This window comes from Galeopterus variegatus, unplaced genomic scaffold, assembly GCF_000696425.1.
Source record: "Galeopterus variegatus unplaced genomic scaffold, G_variegatus-3.0.2 Scaffold2102, whole genome shotgun sequence".
NCBI lineage: Eukaryota > Metazoa > Chordata > Mammalia > Dermoptera > Cynocephalidae > Galeopterus > Galeopterus variegatus.
Window position 1 is genome coordinate 56,298 of NW_007728213.1, and position 22,288 is coordinate 78,585.

A 22,288-nucleotide genomic window follows, 5' to 3' on the forward strand; every position below is an offset into this window, starting at 1 on the left:
GGGGGGGGGGGGGGAGGTCCTTACTACATTTCCAGAGAGAATGAATTTAAGCAAGTTCTGCAAGTGACTGGCAGCAGTGTTGCCATTTTCCCCATTCTCAGGCCTATGTCAGGCTAACAACTGATCACTCTATTTCTTTCCTGCTAAACACAGACCCAGCCGCAGAATCCTTCCCGACACAGCTCCATCCCAAGCAGACAGCTCTAGTCATTGATCAGAGTCGGCTCACAAGATGAAACCTGCTTCACATCTTGGAGTTTGCAGCTCAACAGCTGAGGCCTGCAGCCAAGGGGAGGATGTGGATCAGAACTTCCTGCCCTGTGCCTGCTCCTGCGTCACCTTTCTCTGAGTAGTCTGGTGGAAAAAGAACAGCACTGGGCTTCTGGTTTTGAAATGTATTAGCTATTTTCTTTAGAAAAATTACTAAAGATAAGGTATCACTAAATTGGAACGTAAAGACATCACTGAGCCATAGGGTGTGCTGGTGTTCTCTTGACCGAGCAAAGAAGGTTGCTGTTATGCAGGAATATTGCCCAGCCTGTGGCCTGGGAATGGCAAATAAGTGGTATTTGGATGATATTAACTGACGTGTTTTTCCCCAGTATTTCTTGTTACTGCCTTGGAGCAGCTGAACTGGACCACAAGGCACCTGTTGCCTCCTGGTCGGATGATTACAGCAGAACGGTGGAGAAATATAGAGCCAAATCGTTGGTATGTAAAGTCGCAAAAGCTTTCCAGGTTCTTGAGTTACAAGTTCTGAGCTTTTCAGTGGCAGATGCCTGAGTCCTGCAAGAGTCAGGGCATAAAGTTTATGTCATAAATGACATACCTGGAAGAAACTATGACTAGTCTGAGCCATGCTTATCACTCCCCAGACTAAATAAGAATTCCACATGCTAGTGTAAGAAGAGGAGGGACAGGCAAAGCAGAGATCTCAGATTTGGGGAGACCCCAGAGAAGGGGGCCTGCGCCCCATCCCCCCCCCAGGTCCAGGCCAGGCCCCAGGGCAGGATAAATTGGGCATCTGAGAACAGATATGACCAAGGCTCACTTCCTGGGTAAAGCCTGAGCAGGTGCCAAGTGTGGCTGAATTTTCCTCTCCCAGGACGCAGCAGAAAAAGGAAGATTAAGTAGAAATGGTTGCAAGAATGTAACCTTCTGCATTTTTCTATACCAGAGTGGTAAGAATCTAACCTGAGTCAATTCAGTGAGATTTTATTCAGTCCAGGGTTTCACTAGCTCTTCTCTTTGTGGTGTTTGTTTTGTTTTGTAATGTTTGGGGGTACCAAGGCATGGAGGGAGAAGGAATCTTCCTTGAGCATCACCTGTCCCATTGTCATCCACTGAGCTGCCCCAGTCCATTTGGTCTCTGGATGTCAGTTCACACAAACAGCTGCTCCAGTGGCCTTGGCCCAAGGCCTGCTGAGTCTCCATGTCCTGCTTCACAAGACCAAATTCTATTGCCTTCGTGCTTTGTGTGGGCATGTGAGGGCCTTGGAAGACTTCTACTTGATGCTAATTCACATGAAGTATGAGCTTAGGCAAATTACATAAATTAGATAACTTCTCCATGACTCAGTTTCCTCACCTGTAAAATGGAGATAATAATTAATTTCTTACCCCATAGGGTTGCTGTGAGGATTAAATGAGTTAACACATGTTAAGTGTCTAGAACACTACAAATGTGTTGTAGACATTGTTCATAGCATTGCTTGCTACTACTAACAAAGGGGTGAATGTTAGAAAGGCTCTATATACAAATGCCAAATATTTAATATTTATTCACAGGCATTCTGATGTGTCTTCTTGGGTGGGAGAGAAATGTGGGGTCATAGCCAGGGCTTTAGGAACAGCACATAGTACTAGAAAGTGCTGATATTCCAAATAAGACCCAACAGAATGGTCCTGTAGTCTGCACTGTGCATGGCATGGCCCCTTTAGTTTCTAGATGGTAAAGAGGAAGTTCTGGGATGAAAAGACAGGTGGCCAAGGCACTAGGTAGAGGAGGAGTGGTGGGGACCTCCCAGGACTCAGGACACTGGCACTCTCTCTCTCTCTCTCTTTTGATTAAACAATTTATTTGAGCAAAGAACAATTCATATATCAGGCAACTCTCAGAACCAGAGGAGATTCAGAGAGCTCTCAGGACACCAGCTCTTTATGTAACAAATGTTATAGCATTTTACTCTTTTAACAGCCAGTATTGCCTAAACAGTGTAAGCTGGCTGTCTCCCTGCCCTGGCCCTGGGCATGTCCACAGGAGTGTCCTGTGCATGTGAGCATCACAGTCATGAGGCTATTCCCACCCAGGTGACAGCAGGAGGAGCAGCTGACAGTGGTGGGACTTGTTGGGCTGCCTCTTGGCTGGATGCTCAAGAGAGGGCACAGGCTTAAATCCAGGTGGGACCAGATGTCCTGCCTGACCAAGTACCTTGAAGCCAGCTTACCTGCCCACTTTGTTCAGGGCCAGCACCCAATGTGAGCAAGCTCCTGGAAATGGGGCTTTGTCCTAGGCCATCCTGAATCAGCTGGACTTAGCCCACCGCTATAGCTCCCGGATTCTGCAATCCTCAGCCCCTCCCCTTGGCCTGATGGCTGAGGTGCTTTACTGGGTGACTTATCTTCTGCACTTTGGACAATCTGTAATTGTCCCTTTGGTCATTCTACTTCTGGAGCAATGTCCCAGCCCAAAGATGGCAAATAAGTCTTACCTCCTATGCCAACTCATGTGATCGGTAGTGTCTGCCTAGAATTCAGTGTTTGGAAGGTGGCCCACTCGGGGGGAAGGATCATTTAGCATTGTCTGCCACAGGGACTGGGAGTAGAGGGGGCTGTAAGCATATGGACAGTCATTACTGTCCAAGGCATATCAGTCCAAATGTGGATTCTTCAGCCCCTGTGGAAGAGAATTGGACATATGAATAATTAAGAAGAGGGAATGAACAGATCTGGGCTTTGAGGGGTCTACGAGACAGATTCACCAAAATCTGGAAGTGATCACCAGAGCTTCCTTAGGGACCATTAACAATTTACCAGGCAGTGGCCTACAATGCCTGTCTTGCCCCACAAGTCCTTAAAGGTGGGGTGACTAACGTCCCACTCAGCCTGGGACTGTTCCAGTTTGAGCACTGAAAGTTCCACATCCCAGGAAACCCCTCAGTCCGAGGCAGACTGGGACAGTTGGTCAGCCTGCCTACAGAAGATACATAAGACCCTGTCTGTCCCCTGTGCCCAGGAGTGATCCCGCAGCTTAGTAACCAGGAGCACGCATTTCTCTTCAGATGGAAAGATGTGCAGGACACTGCTCTAAGCATAGTCGGTGGCTCTTATGTGAAATGTTTGCCCAAGATCCTGAGAACTTTCGATTCTCCTGACTTTTCCTTGTGGATGAAGATGAAATACACAGGGTGGTGGAGATATATCCACCAGGACACTGCTCTAAGCATAGTCGGTGGCTCTTATGTGAAATGTTTGCCCAAGATCCTGAGGACTTTCGATTCTCCTGACTTTTCCTTGTGGATGAAGATGAAATACACAGGGTGGTGGAGATATATCCATCTGGAGCCAGAGTACTTAGTGGCTCTTACTGCAGAATGAAACTGCATCTGCATGGCACATCTGCTAGCCACTGACCAATCACAGATAAAGCACATGGTGCTCTGGCCACAGGCTAGGGTAAGACATCTGCTAGCCACTGACCAATCACAGATAAAGCACATGGTGCTCTGGCCACAGGCTAGGGCAAACATCTCTCCCCTACAGAGGAAGACACACTTGGAGTAACACTAGTTTTATTCATCCAACTCCCTCCTTTCTCCAGCTCTGCTGATCATTAAGAGTAATACTCTCCCCTTAAATTCCCAGTCAACTGCTCTCACCGAATAAGCCTGCAACTAAAAATGCTTTTAAAGTGCCCAAAGACCCTCTTCTCTGGCACCCAGGAAAGATAAAAACAATCCCTCTTGCTTGTCTCTAGAAATTTACTTTTCAATGCTAGAAAAAAGGGGGAAACAAAAGCAGAGCACAGAGTAAAATCATTCGCATTGGCTAAACGTTCATAACCAGCCATCCAAAGGAAAGGAAGAAATTGATAATTAACTGTAGCTCCCCGGTTTGGGTCCTTTCTGCCTTCAAAATGCTAAGAAAAATCTCCACTTGCACTCAGCTACATCCGCTCAGGGTGACATCTGTCAACCTGGCAGTTTAATTGTTGGTAACAGTATCTCCCTGTTATTCAGGCACCACACAAATAGCATAAATACGATTTAACCACCCCTGCCAGAAATCACAAATTTGTGTCGTGCATGCTGAACACTGAGGCTGATTAGCACAAAATTTAATTTTCGTTAATATCAGCCCAAGACAAGCAGAGCATGAAATTAACCTGATGTGTTAATATTGTGCTTCACAGTTCCAACTGTATCCTGTAAATTCTGTCATGGGGGACAGGTGCCACTCTGCATGGGGAACACTCTAGCAATCAACGTGGTCTGAGGCCAGAATGAGCTGCCCCAGAGGTGGTGTTTCCTGCAGTTGTAGGAATTCAAAGAGGCATTGGATGACAACTTCTGGAGGCACTGGATGGCAATTGGATATTATGGTGGGAATTAAGGACTAGTAGCCTTTGAGGTCCTTTCTAATCCTGAGATTTTGGGATCTTAAATCTTAAGTAAACTTCCACAGGTCAGATGCTATTATCTAAGACACAGTTAGCAAACTACAGCCTGCAGACTGAATCCAGCTCATTGCCTGTTTTTGTACAACTCTTAAGCTAAGAATAATTTTTACATCTTTCAGTGACCGAAAAAAACAAAGGAATATTTCATAATGTGAAAAGTATATGAAATTCAAATTTCAGCATCCATAAATGCACTTTATTGGAGCTCAGCCATGCCCGTTTGTTTTGGTACTGTTTATAGCTGCTTTTGTGCTACAACAGCAAACTTGAGCAGTTGCAACAGAGACCATGTGAACTGGAAAGCCCTCAATATTTACTATCTGGCTCATTACTGGAAATGTTTGCCAACCCCTGATCTAAGACAATAATAGTTTTCAAATGGGCTCTTTGGAAAAGGAACTAGGACATCAAGGGAGAGGAATGGGGCTTTAGGCTTTAGCCAAAGCAGCTGCCCTTGTATCAGTTATACACAATGTGCTTTCATCTGAAAAAGGGATCACAGCTAAACAAGGTCCAGGATATGCACAATAGTTCAAAACATTTTCCCTTTGGAGAGACACATTGTGGTTTCTGAATGGTGAGCTACAAGGTGGCTCCAGGAGATCTCCAAGAGATCTAAGACTAGTCCAAAATGCAGCTGATACAAAAGTCCTGTGTGTGTATGAACTCTGTATTCCTCCAAACCAAGGGGTTTGGGGCTAGGGACAAGTATATAGTGAAATATATTATAATCCTCATGGAGCACATTCCAGGAATTCTCCTATGTACATAGCCTCCCTTTACTTCTCTGCCCCACTTATTCATTTTTAAATAAATTTGTATATATTATTAATAGATTAAACCTTTCATGGTAGACCAATATCTACATCAAGTCCCTAGAACCTGTGAATGTTATCTTATTTGGGGAAAGTGTTCTTGCAGATATGATCAAGTTAAGAATCTTGAGATGAGGAGATAATCCTGGATTATCTGAGCAGGCCTTAAATGCCATCACAAGTGTCCTTATAAGATAAATATATAGAATAGAAGACACACAGAGGAGAATGCAATGTGACAACAGAGGCAGAGACTGGAGTGATTCAGCCACAAGGCTAGGAATGCCAGGGCAGTTACCAGAAGCTGGAAGAGCAAGAAATGGCATCTCAAGAACCTGCTGGACTTCAGACACCTGGCCTCCAGAACTATGAGAAAATAAATACCTGCTGTGTTGAGCCATCGCGTTTGTGTTAATTTGTTACAGCAGCCTCCAGAAACTAATGCACAGTTACAAAAGGGTTTTACATAAATGGTCCCACAACCTTGATATAATTATTTTACTACTTTATGTTGAGTACCCACATGTCACTCAAAAGTCTATTCAAAGGTTTTCTCTCATAAATTATGATATGGGAAGAGCATGAGGTAATTTATTTAAAGTACCTGGCACATGCTAGATAATAAATGAAAATTCCTTTTTTTCCTTTCTGGAGACAGAATCGATTGCTCCTTCCTTTGAGGTCACATGGCATTTCACATATTTTAATTAGCACTTACCTTTCTCACCTATGCTTCTGTGTTTTAAATGTCAATCACTCCTTACTGGTAGGTAGGCTATGAACTTCTTGGAGGCAATGATCTATCATATTCTTCTTCTTTTCATTTACTTTTTATTGGAGTTTAACTTACATACTGTAAAGTGCCCATAACTTAAGCATATGTTAGAGACTGTTTACAAATGTTTACATCTGGATAGCCACCACCCAAATCTTCTATGCCCCCTCCCAGCCAGGACCCTCCTGTAAGAGTAGCTACTGTTCTGACTTCTTTTAACATAGTTTTGTCTGTGCTTAAATATCTTATAAATGAAACCATATAGTATATACTCTTTAGAATATGGCCTCTGTCACACAGTATAATGTTTTTGACATTTATCCACGCTGTTGTATATAGCAGTAAAGAGTTCTTCTCTGTTGTATGAAATTACCACAACTTATTTATCCATTTTCTTGTGGATGCATGCTGGGAGTTTCCAGTTAGGAAGTATTACCACTAATGCTGCTCGGAAGGTTCTTGTACATATCCTACCAAGGAAGAAAGCACTAATTTCTGTTGTTCTACTCCCGAAGTTCTGAATCACAAGGCAGGTGTATAACCAGCTTTAGTAAATACTGCTGAATAGTTATTTGTACAATTTATTAACATTGTACAAATTTTCATTTACTCCAGCAACATGTGAAATTTGGAGCAATGCACCAAATCCTCACCAAAATTTGTCAGTTTTTATATTTCTCATGTACTAGGCCTTTCCTTCCTTCCTGACCATCATGGCCAGGTACAGACATCTGGCCAGGTAAACCATAGGCCAGCTATCAACTGACACTGTCTTGCATGAAAAAAATGAGTTGGATCAGTTAGATCCTCTCCCTCAGAAATTAAAGCAACAAAACAAAGAGAATAACACAGCCTTCAACAGCAGCAAATAATGAAAAGCTATAATGGCTATGATCAATCAATACAAGCCAAAGATATGAGAAACTGTAAGGAAGCAGAAACTATAACAGAGAAACTGTGCAGAGTACAGAAGAAGGAAGCCAGCTGAAACAAGGACAGAAAGGAGCCAGGAAAATAGCAGGGAAACAGAGCATAGATTGCAAGGCCATGTTCTGAAGTTACTAGAGTGGCCTTGGATTCAGAACTACCCTGCAGCTTCCAGCTCCATAAGGTCTTGGGGTTGGGTCTGTTCATGAATCTCCATGATATCATATAGCCCTTTTCTCTCAATAATATCCTTGCTCTGAGCCCCTCCTCACTTTAGTTGAAATAGCTGGAATGAGCCTCTGTTTCTTGCAACCAGGAAAGTTCAACTGCCATGACTGTTATGCAGCATCAGTAGTGTGCTGGTAAATGTTCAACAACCAACCATCCAGGAATCAAAAGCCCTGATCTGGAGTGTTTGCCAATATCTGTGGTGAAAATACTCCTACCATGGCCAATTTCAAGCTACCAATGTGACATCACTAAACACAGATAAGAAACAGCACACCATTATGTGGCATTTTTGCCACACAGATACAATAAATGTAAATAACCAAGAGCATAGATAATAGGAAAATGATTAGTTGAGTATTTGTACTCAACATGAGTATAATTATTTATTACCTTTGTTTTTAATATAATTTATTTAATTATAAATTTATACAATTAATTTTTTTATAATGGCAGTGTTTAATAACTCGCTCGCAAATTTCCTGAAACTTTAACAATCAGCTCTCATGAGCAGGTACAGCCATCTCAGGTACACCACGGCAGGAGCTACTCACTGCATTGAAGCAGATGCCTCGCTGTGAGTTCAGCTGCCTGGCTCCTGAGCCTATGACACATCCCAATACGAGCAAAACAAATCATATGATGAAAGTGTTGTACTCAATTTTCCACAGAAGATTTCCACTAATGATATTCTAAACCATGAAAATAGACATGTCATGGCTATATTTACCCAAAGAGTTATGGCCTTTTGGTTTGGAAGTTTCGTTTGTTTTTTGTTTTTATTTCATATAATAGCAGAACACAAGCAAACATGTAGAGTGTTAAGTGGTCACAGGAACTTCTGACTCACTGAAGTGGTCCCTGGGTCAACAATCCAACAAATCTCTGAGCTCTTTCCACACGCCGACCGCTGCACCAGGCACAATGGTCACAGGAGTGCAGCAAGAGTTGTAGTTTTTCCACTTAAAGGGCTTTCCACAATAATGATGCTACTGATGATAGCTGACATTAATTGCTTCCTGTATAACAAGATTCTTTTCCAACATGCTTTATTTGGATAAAGCCAATTAATCCTCATAACAATCCTTTGTGGTAGGTACAGTATGGTCTTCCTAATTTTACAGATAAGGAAGATGAGGCATAGAGACGCTAAATAGGAGCCGAAGGTTAACTATGTGAGCCCAAGTATCCAAACCCAGAGACCATGCTGCTAACCACTGGGCAATCTCACCTGAGGATAGTAAGATACATTGTTATGCAAGTAACTAAAGAAGACAATGAGAGGTTGCATATAAATCCATCAAGGTCAGGGAAGGAAGCAGCAAGTGTGGGCTGAATTACTCTCAAAGAATAACTTTAAAGGACCCTATGTAGCCATTTGGCGGGGGTTAAAGCATAGACTTGAAAGATGGTCAGGATTAGTATAGACCAAAAGAGCGAGCTGGGTAGTTTTAGGGGAGGACAGCTACATGGACAAACACGGAAGAGCAGGAATGAGCACCATGCATCAGGGCGAGTGCAGAGAAGCAGGAGTTTGCTGAACAGCAGTGGGAGCAGAGGCTGACACTTTTGGGTGCTGAGTATGTTCACTCTTTCCAGTGTGGTGAAGATATCACAAATGCATGCATATATCAAGACCTTTCAGATTGTACACTTTAAGTATGTATGGTATATCACATATCAATTATACTTTGATAATACTGTTTTTAAAACTGAAAAAATAAAGGCAATGTATTGTATGATTCAGTTTATATGAGATTCTGGGAAAAGACAAAATAGAGACGAAAAACAGATCAGGAGTTGCCAGGGGCTGGGGATGGGGGAAAGAGTTGATGACCAAAGAGCATGAGGGAATTTGCGGGTGGAGGGGTGACAGACATGTTCTATATCTTGTATTCCACATCTTAAATTGTGGTGATGATTATATGGTTGTATATTTTTTACAAAACTCATTATGTGATTGTATTATTTTGACAAAACAGAAAGGTTGAATTTTACTGTATGTAAATACATTATCAATAAGTCTGACTTTTAAAAAAAGGAAAACGATTACACACAAACACATATATACATACGCATATGTATAGAGATCTGCATTTGTTAACAGAAGTCAGTAAATAAATCTTTCTCCTCCTGCTGGGGCCAAAATGCTAGAAAATCCAGTATAGGCTTCAAAGACTAATTCCCCACCCATGTACTGCCTCTTACAGTTTAAGACTTTTTATATCTAATATGTCATTTTACCCAGCCACCAATCCTCAGAGGAAGGAACAGAAAGGGATTATGTACTGATTGATGAATGAGGAAACTGAGGCTGGGGAGATTAAACACTCGCTCAACATCACACAATTCAGAAGTGGTGGAGACAAGGGCCAGTGCCAGGCAGACCCACTTCTAGCCCGTTGCTCTTCCCACATGCACCACTGCCACACACCACCCCACCTCTAGCTCTGAGGGGGTCCTTCCTGATCAGCAATTCCTGGTCTTGCATGTCCAGAGGGAAGGAATCCAAATCAAGACCCTCTCCTGGAGGAGGTTCCTCAGAGCCTGGGCTCTGCCTTCAGAACCATGGTGGAACCACTGACAAGTCATGCTGATAGCATCTGGGTACATCACACAGGATGTAATGACAGGGGCACTCCATTAGATGGTGGTCTTCCTTCCCAAAACCCATAACCCCAGTCTAATCATGAGAAAAACACTGGACAAACCCAAATGGAGGGCCATTCTGTAAAATGCCTGACCAGCCCTCTTCAAAATTGTCAAGTTATCAAAAACAAGGAGAAAATGAGAAATTGCCACAGAGCAGAGGAGACTAAGGAGACACAACTACTAAAAGTACTGTGATATCCTGGATGGGATCCAGGAAGAGAAAAGGACATTAGTGGAAAAACTAGTGAAATCTGAACAAGGATTGGAGTTTGGTTAATAACAGCATAATGTGCCAATGTTTGTTCCTTAGCTTTGATGAATGTACCACGGTGACGTAAGATGTTAACAACAGGGAAAACCAGAAGAGGGGTGTATGAGAACCCTTTGTACTACAGGTATCCTTGTAACTTTTCTGTAAACTGAGATTATCCCAAAATTAAAAGTTTACTTCTTTAAAAAATCTTGGTGGAGTCACTAGATGCTTTTGTCCTTTCTGTTAAATCTTCTCCCAAGAAACAAAGGCTATATTTTATTTTTAGCCAGTATAGTTAATTTTCAAGCCAAGGACAGGAGCTTCTCTGCTTTGACTCATAAAACCACACACAAGGCAGCCTGGTAGTGACAGTCATCCAACTCCTCCCATCAGAGCCCCAGTGCCCTCTCCATCAGCAACACCACCTGGCTCTCTCAACTCAATAAAGACACCCTGGTCATGTATGGATCTGGGCAGCTGAGGGTCAGAGGGCAACAGCACCTCATGGCTGCTCTCTTGAAGCCTCGCTGGTCAGATCTGCTCCGGGCAGGACACTGCTGGGGGATGGGTTGAGGGAGGGATATCCAACCTGAGGCCAAGGGATTTCCAGTGCTCTCTGTGAATACGGAAGTATGTGTGTGCATGTGTGTGTCAGAGAGAGACAGACAGACAGAACTGAGCGCTGAGTGGAGAGGTTATGGCAAGTGACCTGGAACAGGCTCCTGGAAATAATCTCTCAGCAGGGGAGCAGCAAGTCCTTTTGGAAATCACTGAAGCAGGAAAGTGGTGTTGACCAACCTATTGTGCAGGCCTTTTTTATTATCAGTAAATAAATGGAAGGCTGAAACTGTCCTTCAGTACCAAGATTAATAGTTTTCATGATTCCTTCCCTCTCCCACCCCACCCTCTGTCAGCTTTTGGTGACCAATTTTCCACCCTGCGTTCTGCCACTGATACCTCCTGCACATAAACTTTTCTTTTTTCATCCCAGTAGTCATCAAAGCTGTCCTTTCTCTTCCAGACTTTCCTTCCTTCCTCATTCCTCTCTTGTCCTGTCTTAGGGGATTATTCAACATTTAACAAGAGGTTCCCATGTGCTGGGCACTGTATTGCAGGCTCTTTTTGCATTAACATATTTAATCCTCACAACAACCTGATGTAGTAGATCCCATCACCATCAGCCCCATTTTATAGATGATGAGGAAACTGAGGCAACAGAGATGTTATGTAACTTGCCCAAGGTCAGATAGCTAGTAATCGACAGAGTCAAGATGTGAAACAAGGCAATCAGACTTCAGAGCACACAATGTTAACCACCACACTATCCTGACTCCAGCAGGGAATAAAAATTTTCATGATTCAGTGGAAAAGAAAGTAGGTTAAATAATAGTGTGTATAGTATTGTGCCATGTCTGTAAGATACACACACACACACACACACACACACACACACATATTTGTATATTCATAGGGAAAGGTCTGCAAGGGTTTATAATAAAACATTAATTATGGTTATCTCAAAGAGGTGGTTTAATTTTTTACTTTTTTTATTTTTAAATAACTGGCGCTGGCCAGTTAGCTCAGTTGGTTCGAGCATGGTGTTGAAAACAACAAGATCAAGGGTTCAAATCTCAGTCAGATGCCAAAAAAAAAAAAAAAAAAAGCCATTCTGACCCTGAATAGATCAATGCACATTGTGTACATTAAAATACACTCTGTACCCCACAAACATGTACAATCAATGTTTCAATTTTTAAAAATGTTTAAATATATAAATATATGTTCTGGTTTTTCTGCAATAAACATTCTTTGTAATAAAATTTTAAGACTTTTTTTTTTTAAAGAAATGAGTATCATCTCAGGGAAAACTAGCAATTCAAACAGCTTCCTAATATTTGGGTGGAAAAGAAGAGGAAACTTGTGTTCCCAATAGGCATGCACAATAGAAAAGAGATTCAAAAGCATCTACTTCATCCTGCCAGGATAATAAAGGAGTCCCTGACAGTCATTCCCACACCTGAATAAACCCAGGAACAAAATACTGTGCAATGTTTTAAGCAGGTTCCCTTCTCGACTGCACTATAAGAAGGGTTTTCAAATTTATTGAACACGAGCATGATTATTCCACTTTGAAACTCATGCCTCCCAGATTCTAATCAAGATGACTTGGTCCCTCTGAACATCCAGCATCTGCACACTGGATAGCATTGTTGTGTTAGCTGTGATGTTATCCCTTTACATCGAGAGTATTCTCTTCAATTTCCCCAAGCCATGTGTTGCCTTGGAAACACCATGATTCTTATAGAGATCTAAGCAAAGGGAAATAATAAAAATAATAAAATTTTACACTTAAAGTCTATCTTTCACGCCACCAAGGCACCTTACAAAACCTGTTCTCTAGATTAAATAGACAGACAGGCAGAGTGGCTCACACCATGTGTCATCCTGATAATTAATAATTAGAAAAAACACATTGATCTCTGTTCTCTGCATAATTCAGGTCAGGCTAGTTTTCTACCTGAATTAATCAGATTGCCAAGGCCAACATTTTCACAAACAGAAAGATTTAGTTCCATCTATAAAGACACGGACACAAAAGAGGCTTCTGTGAGAGGAAGCAACGAAGCATCTTGCCTTCATTATATCAACTCGCATGAAAGAAAGGTCTGACATCATCCAGAAAATCTTCCCTCTAGAGCAACAGTCAGCAAACTTTTTCTATAAAAGGCCAGATAGCAAATATCTTCAGCTTTGCAGGCCACATGATCTTCGTCACACTACTCAGCTCTGGTGTTGCACGTAAGCAGCCACAGACAATATGTAAAAGGGAATGATCATGGCCATGTTTCAATAACACTTTATTTATAAAAACAGATGGTGGGCCAGATTTGACCCACCGGCTGTAGTTTGCTGATCCTTGCTCTAGAGCACAGACTGAGGATCCTCAGGGTATGTCTGTAGTATTCAAGGATTACCCTGAGGAAAACTATAAACTTGGCGAAGTTGTTCTCATTGGTATATTCAATAAATGTATTGCCTCCCTTAAGCCAGGCTCTGTTTAAGCATTGGGAATCAATAGAAAAGCAAATAAAGTCCCCAGAGTTTACATTTGGGAGAGGAAGACATAATAAGCGAGTAAACAAGAATGTATTGCCTCCCTTAAGCCAGGCTCTGTTTAAGCATTGGGAATCAATAGAAAAGCAAATAACGTCCCCAGAGTTTACATTTGGGAGAGGAAGACATAATAAGCGAGTAAACAAGAAAAAAAAAAAGAGAGAGAGAGAGAGGAAATTCCCTGGTAATAATAAATGATAAAAAGTTGATAAATAAAGGCAATGGGTTACTTGGTGGGAGAGGGAAGACCCCACTCTAGATAGAGTGGTTGGGAAAGACCTCCTGAGGAAGGTACTTTTGAGCTCACTTGAGAGTGGAGAGAAGGAGCTGTGAAAGCAAAGATTTAGGCCCAGAGGAAGCTACCAGGTAGCTTCAGCTCAAATGCAAAGAGCCCTGAAGCAGGGACAGGCTTAGTGGGTTTGAGGAACAGAAAGACCAGTCTGGTTGGAATATAATAACATAACAACAAGGAGATCGTGGTTTGAGATAACACTATGATAAGAGGTGGTCAAGGGTTGCTGCAGGTAGGAACTTTGAGTCATAGGGCTTCCCCTTACCCCTGTCCACCAGTTCCAGCTCTCACTGTAACCTCACCTGGACACTCACAGGCTCTGGACTTTCCTCAGCTCCCCCTGCATCCATCAGGTATGGTAGTTCTAGAAGTGTTCCAAAGACACTTCAGGAAGAGTAAGTTCCCCTAACAAGTAAACACACTTATTTTCACTGAAGCCAATAGAAGACAAATTTAAGCAAAATAAACTGATGCAGTGGTAAGATTTTAGGCACCAGATCAAGTGTCTTCTCAGCATGGCCCTTTCTTAAAATCAATATTTAGACCAAGAAGAATAAGGAAGCAACTAGCTAAGTGATTCCAGATCCATGTTCATACTGAAAAACAAGAGAGCAAAAACTTCTTAACTCCTTTAGCTTCTGCAAGGACAATAATCTTCAGACCAGAAAGCATAGATAATACATGCTTAAGAAGACACTGAAACATAAGGTAAAGACAACGAGTCAGATAGTCTTAAGCTATTTTAAATGAGATGAATGGGCCAGGCCCACATCAGTGATAACCCAGGATACAGAGGGCATCTCCAATCCAGTGTGAGAACTGTGAGACCAGGAGAGGAGCCAGAAAAGGAATGTTCTTCTTTTTAGAAGGTGAGAAGAGGCAGATTCCAAAAATTATACACCAGGAGCTGAATATTAATCTCCAGAAAAGTCCTATAAGGGGTAATTAAATAATAGCATTTTGTGAGCAATAGGGAAATGAAGAGCACTACCACCAGCATGGGTTCACCAGGAGCATACCTCACAGATCACCTTCATTTCTTTTTTTGATAGGGTCGTTACATTCAACAAAAGTTTATTATACAACAACTAAGTTCTAGCACCAAGACTATAGCAGCAAACAGGACAGACACAGTGACTGTCTTCATCAGTGCAGGGCTGTAGCAATACACCACTGGGCTCTCTCCTTGATCCTATCTTGTTCAGTATTCTTATCAATAAGTTGGGCAAAGACATGGAAGGCTTGCCTATCAAGTTATGCATTGTAAACGGAGTCCAAAATGGGTTGAAGTCAATGAAAGGAGATTGAATATGAATGAATGTATAACTCTAAAAGTAAATTATTTGGACTGCTGGTTTAAAATAGTCAATTGACCACAAACATTTATCCCCTTTCCCTCCCAGGCAAAGAGAATGGGAAAAGAGACATCAGTGGATGAGAGATTTCAATAAGCTTTTGGAAGAGGGAAGTTGTTAGAATAGTGATGAATGATATAGCAGGGCAGAGAAAACCACAAATTAAAATGTGTACAGAGAAGGCTAAGACAAAAGCTTTGTCAGTTTGTACCACACAACCTTGGAGAAGTTCAAAACTCTGTCAAAACTGCCATGGAGAAGGGCAGGGCAGTGCAGAGCTGCAGACCATCAGTATCTGAGTACCCAAACCCCTAGACTTCCTTCCCAGCAGACATGCAGAATGCCAGCAACCAGACATGTACACCATCCCCACCCACTACCACCCTTCCCCCTGGAGGAGATCAAGAAATCCTTCTCTGAAGGAATTGAAGAATCCCATATAAAAGACTTGCATATACTGGTATTTGGGTGTCCCCAGTGCCAGCCTGGCATTCAATCACCCAAGAGCAAAGCTGCCAACTGACAAACCCCCATATCCACACACAGAACTATTTACCAGCTTGTTAACACCATCTTATTAGATATGGACAATCAGGATCTTTGACAAGAGTCATCCATGTGGGGCCAACCCCGTGGCTCACTCGGGAGAGTGCGGCGCTGGGAGCGCAGGGGCCACGGGTTCGGATCCTATATAGGGATGGCCAGTGCATGCATTGGCTGAGCACGGTGCTGGCGACACCAAGCCGAGGGTTGCGATCCCCTTACCAGTCACAAAATAAATAAATAAGTAAATAAATAAAAAAGTCATCCATGTGAAGAGAGGCAAAGCTCGACCAATAGAAAAAAGGAAGGTGAAGAAAACAGATATACTGCAGAAAGCACAGACTTGAGGGGAAAAGATAAACCTAATCAGTTTCATCAAAAAAAAAAAAAATGAAAACAAGGACAAAATTTTATGAAAAAGAAAACAAGAATAAGAAAGAGCTTTTGAAATTAAAAATATGATAGCTTGCAGAAAGCACAGACTTGAGGGGAAAAGATAAACCTAATCAGTTTCATCAAAAAAAAAAAATGAAAACAAGGACAAAATTTTATGAAAAAGAAAACAAGAATAAGAAAGAGCTTTTGAAATTAAAAATATGATAGCCTACATAAATACATGAAAGGGTTGGAAGATAAAGAAAATTTTATAAGAAGTAAAAGAAAAAGAAAAGGGACTGAAAATATGGAGGCAGAATAAAAGATTCAACAGTTGAAGTCCAACCAACAAGAATCTTAGAAAAGGAGAACAAAGAAAAAAGGAGAAGGAAGAAATTAATATGTATGAATGAATGAATGAGACTCCAGATTGAAGGAGCCATAGTGGGGCCAGTATAATGAATGGCAAAAGTCTCTCGCAAAGGCTTCGTTTAGTGAAATTCTGAACCCCAGGGATTTAAAAAAAAATCCTAAAAGCTTCAAAGAAAAAACAGGTTACTTACAAATTACTAAGATCAGACTGACAAAGGACTTCAAGAACTACACTATTTTCTAGACCATATCCTAGAACAGTGCTATCGAACTATCTGTATGTGGAGAACTTTATTTTGTTCTCAACATGTCACTGACTGCCGTCAAATAGAGTCCAAAATAAAAAGCAAAATAAAATACAAAAGAATTACTAGTAAAAGATAAAGTCAAAAAGACATACAAATTAAAAGCCACCAAAATTTCAGTATCAGTTTCAAGAGACATAAAATGACTCAGTCAAATTACTATAAAAGTTTCAAAATGCTTATCTCAGTTTCTGTACCTATCACAGATGGATGACAAATAGTTTGCAGACAGACACTGGGCCATGGACCACATTTCGAGTGGTAATGTGGCAGAAGAAACGTCTGAAGAAATCCTTTCAAGATTCTAGTTCTCAGTCCACAATTCTATATCCAAGCCACCAATCAAGTGTTAGGAGAACAGAATAGTGGAAGACTGAGACTCTCAAAAGAGAAAGTAATTTATCTTCTTGAATTCTTTCTTAGAAAGCTACTAAGAGGTGTTCAAGCACAATGGAGGAGTAAATTAAGAAAGGATAAGACAAGTCCAGGTCAAGGGGAACTAACTGATGGAGATCTCCAGCCTCTCCAGATCTACAACCTGGGTCACTGGTGTGAGTGCGGCTTCCCCCGCAGAGCCATCTGCCTTTTAACAAGAGTCTCCTGCAGCCCTCCAAGTTTAAACCCACAGGTGTGAACCTGTAGTGGGGCTGAGGTTTACATGTACATCAGGGAGAAACCACAGCAGCCAAGGAAGGTGCAAGAGGAAGGCTTTAACTTCACGTGTGCGTTTGCTGCCTGCCTTATTTTCATGGATCCACCCAGTGGGCTCCCCTCTCCCACTATAATCCAGGTCAAATCTCAAGATCGTTTCTCTTTGAGATTGTCGGAAGGGCAAGACCAGAAAGACACCGTGTGGTTCCCAGCTTGGTGTCTGCTTTCTCCCAATGTCTGCTGTGGCTTATTTCACTCTTTTCTTTCCACTCTGGTGGTCCTGGAGAACAATAAAAAATCTAAAATATTTGTATTCATTTGAGTTAACACTTTTACTTTACTTTTTATAATTACATTCTCTGTAATTATCCCCACTTCTAAAATCACTTTCTTGTGTGCTTTTTGAGTAAGAAGAGAAGGGTGGGGGACCAAACGAATTCCTTGGCAACAAAAATCTAATTAATCAAAAACTTTGTCGTCATTCAGAGCCTCTTCAGCCTGTGCAAACAGCAGCCAAAAGAGAGCAGGAACACTTAGCTCGGTAGTGAGAAAAACAAAAAACAGGTGCTTTTAAGATAACACTTTTTATGATTGTGCAAGTCAGAGGCAGAGTAGCATAAGGAGACGAGGGTCTCAGGAGTCAGTGTGAACTGGGCTCGAATCCCATCTCTGCCATTTCCTGGCCGTGTGACCTTGAGCAAGTTACTTTGTCCATCTGGTCTTCAGTTTTCCCATCTATAAAATGGGAATGTAATACCCTCACATAGGGTCAGTGGACAGATGGAGATGATGTCTGTAAAACCCCTAGTGTTTGTGACATCGAAAACACTAAGTGTTGACAATGATTTATTAGCATGCCTAAGCACTGTGGCTATTATATAAATTACAATCTTTTGGGAGACAGTTTTTAAGCTTTTTTCAAAAGCTGTTTTTTACTGTATATTTATGATATACATGTGTACCCTTCAACTAAATGTATTATATTTCTAGGAATACATACTGAGAAAATAATGAGAGATGTATAAAGAGATTTCATCACTCATCATGCTGTTGATTCTAATAGAAAAAAGAAAAACAATCTAATTGTCCTAAGGATTCGCAAAATAAATCATTTTCTGGGTGGACTCTTCAAATCACTTGTCAAAGGGGAATGTTTATTGATGGAAATATGCTCTTCATAGTTAAACGGGGGGGAAGCGCAGAAAGCCAGTTATCAGTTTGTAAAGTATAAACCGCATTTATTCTGTTGTACCTGTGTGTATATAAATGTACAGAAAAAATTTACTGGAAAGTATGACTAAGAGTTTTTCAGGGGGGTTCTGAGGTTTGGGGTTTTTTTTTTTTTTTGAGTGTTTTCTTCTTTTGTCTATCTATATTTTAAAATTTCTTCATAATAAGCAANTAAAGAGATTTCATCACTCATCATGCTGTTGATTCTAATAGAAAAAAGAAAAACAATCTAAATGTCCTAAGGATTTGCAAAATAAATCATTTTATGGGTGGACTCTTCAAATCACTTGTCAAAGGGGAATGTTTATTGATGGAAATATGCTCTTCATAGTTAAACGGGGAGAACAGAAAGCCAGTTATCAGTTTGTAAAGTATAAACCGCATTTATTCTGTTAAAAATATGTTGTACCTGTGTGTATATAAATGTACAGAAAAAATTTACTGGAAAGTATGACTAAGAGTTTTTGGGGGGGTTCTGAGGTTTGGGGGGTTTTTTTGAGTGTTTTCTTCTTTTGTCTATCTATATTTTAAAATTTCTTCATAATAAGCAAGCTCTCTGTGATTTAAAAATTTGAAATTTTACTTTACTTTTTATAAAGATAATAGATTTCCTAACTCTGCTCAACCTCATATCTCCCCAGATGTGACCCTGGAATGATTGAGAGCCAGCAGTCTGTTATCTGGGTTCAGTTGTCAGCCTGGTTTCCCTCCCCCACTCTGATGATTTCTACACACGTCTCCGGTACTATGCCTCCCCAGCCAACGGGCAGGAGCTCTGCTGAAAGAAATAATTTCACATTAACCCTAACCAGGGTCACCTGCAAGCAGGCGTGGGGTTCGTTTGCTGAGCCGTGTACCCGCTGGCCTTTGTCCTCTTTGGGGAGGAGGAGCAAGCGCAAACCTGTCTGCCTTTTACCTTTCCTTTCCTCCTTTGGGAACTTGCCAGCTCCTGTGAGCTCTGTGGCAGGACTGGGCTGCCAGCCTGCTGCTCCTCTCTTCCCCAGCCCTCAGCTGCCACCTATCCGCACAAATGCAATTCTGCTGGGGTGCTGCAGACCTTCCTCCTTCCAGGACCCTAAGCTCTGCTCAGGAAACACCCATCTCTCTTTCTGCCTCCTCAACAAAAACATCCATTCCCTTGTGGGAGGGAAGGACAGGTCTAATGTCACTCACTTGTAGCCACTATTGCAGCTCAGGTATAATGACTAAATAGTCACAGGCTACATTTCACCAGCCTGTGGAACCTCGCCAGCCTTTTGGCTCAGAGATTGCAAACTGGTGGCCCATGGATCGAATTCAGCTACAAATGTATTTTGTTTGGGCCTTGCACTAGTTTTTGAAATTTTGATTTTGTTGCCAAAATAAAAATATCAAGAGAGTTTGCATTTAAGAGAAAATCTTCATTTCTACCTTCTCTTAGGGGGAAAAAAACCCATTGGCTTGCCTTCCTTACCTTATGGTAACATATGGCTGTTGCTGAGAGAGGTCAGTATGCTTCAGAAAGGGGCAGGCATTCGAGCTCCCCGCAGTCTCCACCAGGACTGCTTCACCCGTGTATGGTTATCGTCTGGCCTCTGAAATATTTGAGTTTTCAATCTCTGCCTTCAGAATGCTGCAAGCCAGTGAAGAAGACGGCTTTGTTCAGGAGGGAGCCTGCAGAACTCTCCAAAATATCCTCTAAGCATCAACCTTCTCTACCTATGCTGGAATCTGGTCCTGATGCTAGTGTCTACATTGGCAAAGAGTGCTGCCTGATGGCTTGAGGGAGCTCCCTCGCTCACACATATCCACCCACGTAATAATCTGAATTCTGAAAGGCCCAGTGGTCACCTAACTCAGGTTGCAAAGTGAAGGCTTATCTGGCTACTTATCTCCATCCTCCTCTTCACTGTGCAGGTAGAAGGTCTGACTCAAAGGAGTAACCACAGAATCATAAATAGCCCTTTATCATTTAAACCATCTCCTATCCAGGATCTCCTTTCATCTTCACAGCAGCCCTTGGTGGGAGGAAAGTGGTGCTATCTCTCCACTTTACAGATGAGGAAAGTGAAGGGAGGCTCAGAGAAGTGTGGGTCTTAAACAGGTCTGCTGGTGCTCGATGCCAGGCTCTTCCCATCAAGCCACGCTGCCAGATCAAAGGTCCTTCTGCAGCAACTCTCAGCAGCACACTGGGCAATAAGATGAAGACAGAGTTGTGATTTTTCACACAACTGGAGGTCAGTTAGGAGATATTGAACTACAAATGAAACCAGAATTGCATTGTCATTGTGAAGAAAGCAAGGGAGGGAGGGAGGGAGGGAGGACAGAGGGAAGGGAGAAAGACAAAAAGCACATATATGGGCAAAAGATCACTATCCAGGTCTTACCCATATTCTCCCCACATGACCAGGGCCCAAACCAATCCCACAACAAGCCTCAAGACTACAGTTTCAGGATCCTCTGTCACCTCCATGCACAGTCTGTGGAAAGTCCAAGGGAAAAGAAAACAAAAACAGGCTTTGAGCATGGCTGGGCAAAGCAGAAGGGTGATGCTGTCCTGAGACATGAAGTCACTGACGGAAGCCTGAAGACATGCCCTTGAGACTTCCAGGAGCTTTCCCACAGAGGCTCCTACAAGACATGAAGCAGACGTCCATAGTGAAATGGATCCTGTTGGATCTCTGATGGAAGAAACAAACCCTGAAGCAAAACAATCTCTACTTGTGATGAAACATGTGAAGGTAAAAGAAAAAACAGTAAATGGAAAATGGGAAGAATAATAATAAAACCTGCAAAACAGCCTGACTTGGATATTCTGCATTTATTTATTTAATTCAATAAATACGTACTCTGTGTGTTACCAAGTACTGGGTCTACAAGAGTTACAAAGAAGATTAGAACAAGGTCAGCCCTCAGGAGCTTACCATCTAATGGGTATTCCTCCATGTTTCTTCATGTGGCAGATTGCATTTTCCAAAAGCAGCTAGCCACAGTAATATTTCTGGTCAAACATCTTCTTTCAAAACCTTGCTACCCACCCCCCACCCCACCCCTAGGTCTGGATGGACCTTTGTGACTGCCTTGACAAGTAGAATGCAGCAGCAGCTAGCCACAGTAATATTTCTGGTCAAACATCTTCTTTCAAAACCTTGCTACCCACCCCTAGGTCTGGATGGACCTTTGTGACTGCCTTGACAAGTAGAATGCAGCGGAACTGATGCTCCCTGTCTTCTGAAGCTAGGTCATGAAAGATGATGTAACTTCCACCTGGTTCTCTCTTTTATTAGGGACCATCATTCATGGGTTGGGGAGGTGGCTCCACCACGCTATGAGGATGCCCAAATCAGTCCTTTCAGAGAGACCCCTTGGAGAGGCCTATGTGGAGAGGAGCTGAGGCCTCCAGCCTCAAGCCAGCCTTAGTCTCCAGACATGGGAGTGAACAAGCTTTCAGACACAGTAGCCTCCAGCCTTCGAGCTTCCAGCTGAGGCTCTAGACATTGTGGAGCTGAAACAGGTCGTCTCTGCTGTGCCCTGTCTGAATTTATGACCCATAGAATCTGTGAGCCTAATAAATGCTTGCCTTACACCACTAAATTTTGTGGTAATTTGTTTCTCAGCCATAGTAACTGGATCATCATGGTCTCTTGAACAGAGCTTAGGGTTTTAGAGCTAGGCAGAACTGTTTTAAAATCTCAGACCTGCCATTTCCAGTTGTAGGATCCTGGCAAAGTTACTTAACCTGTG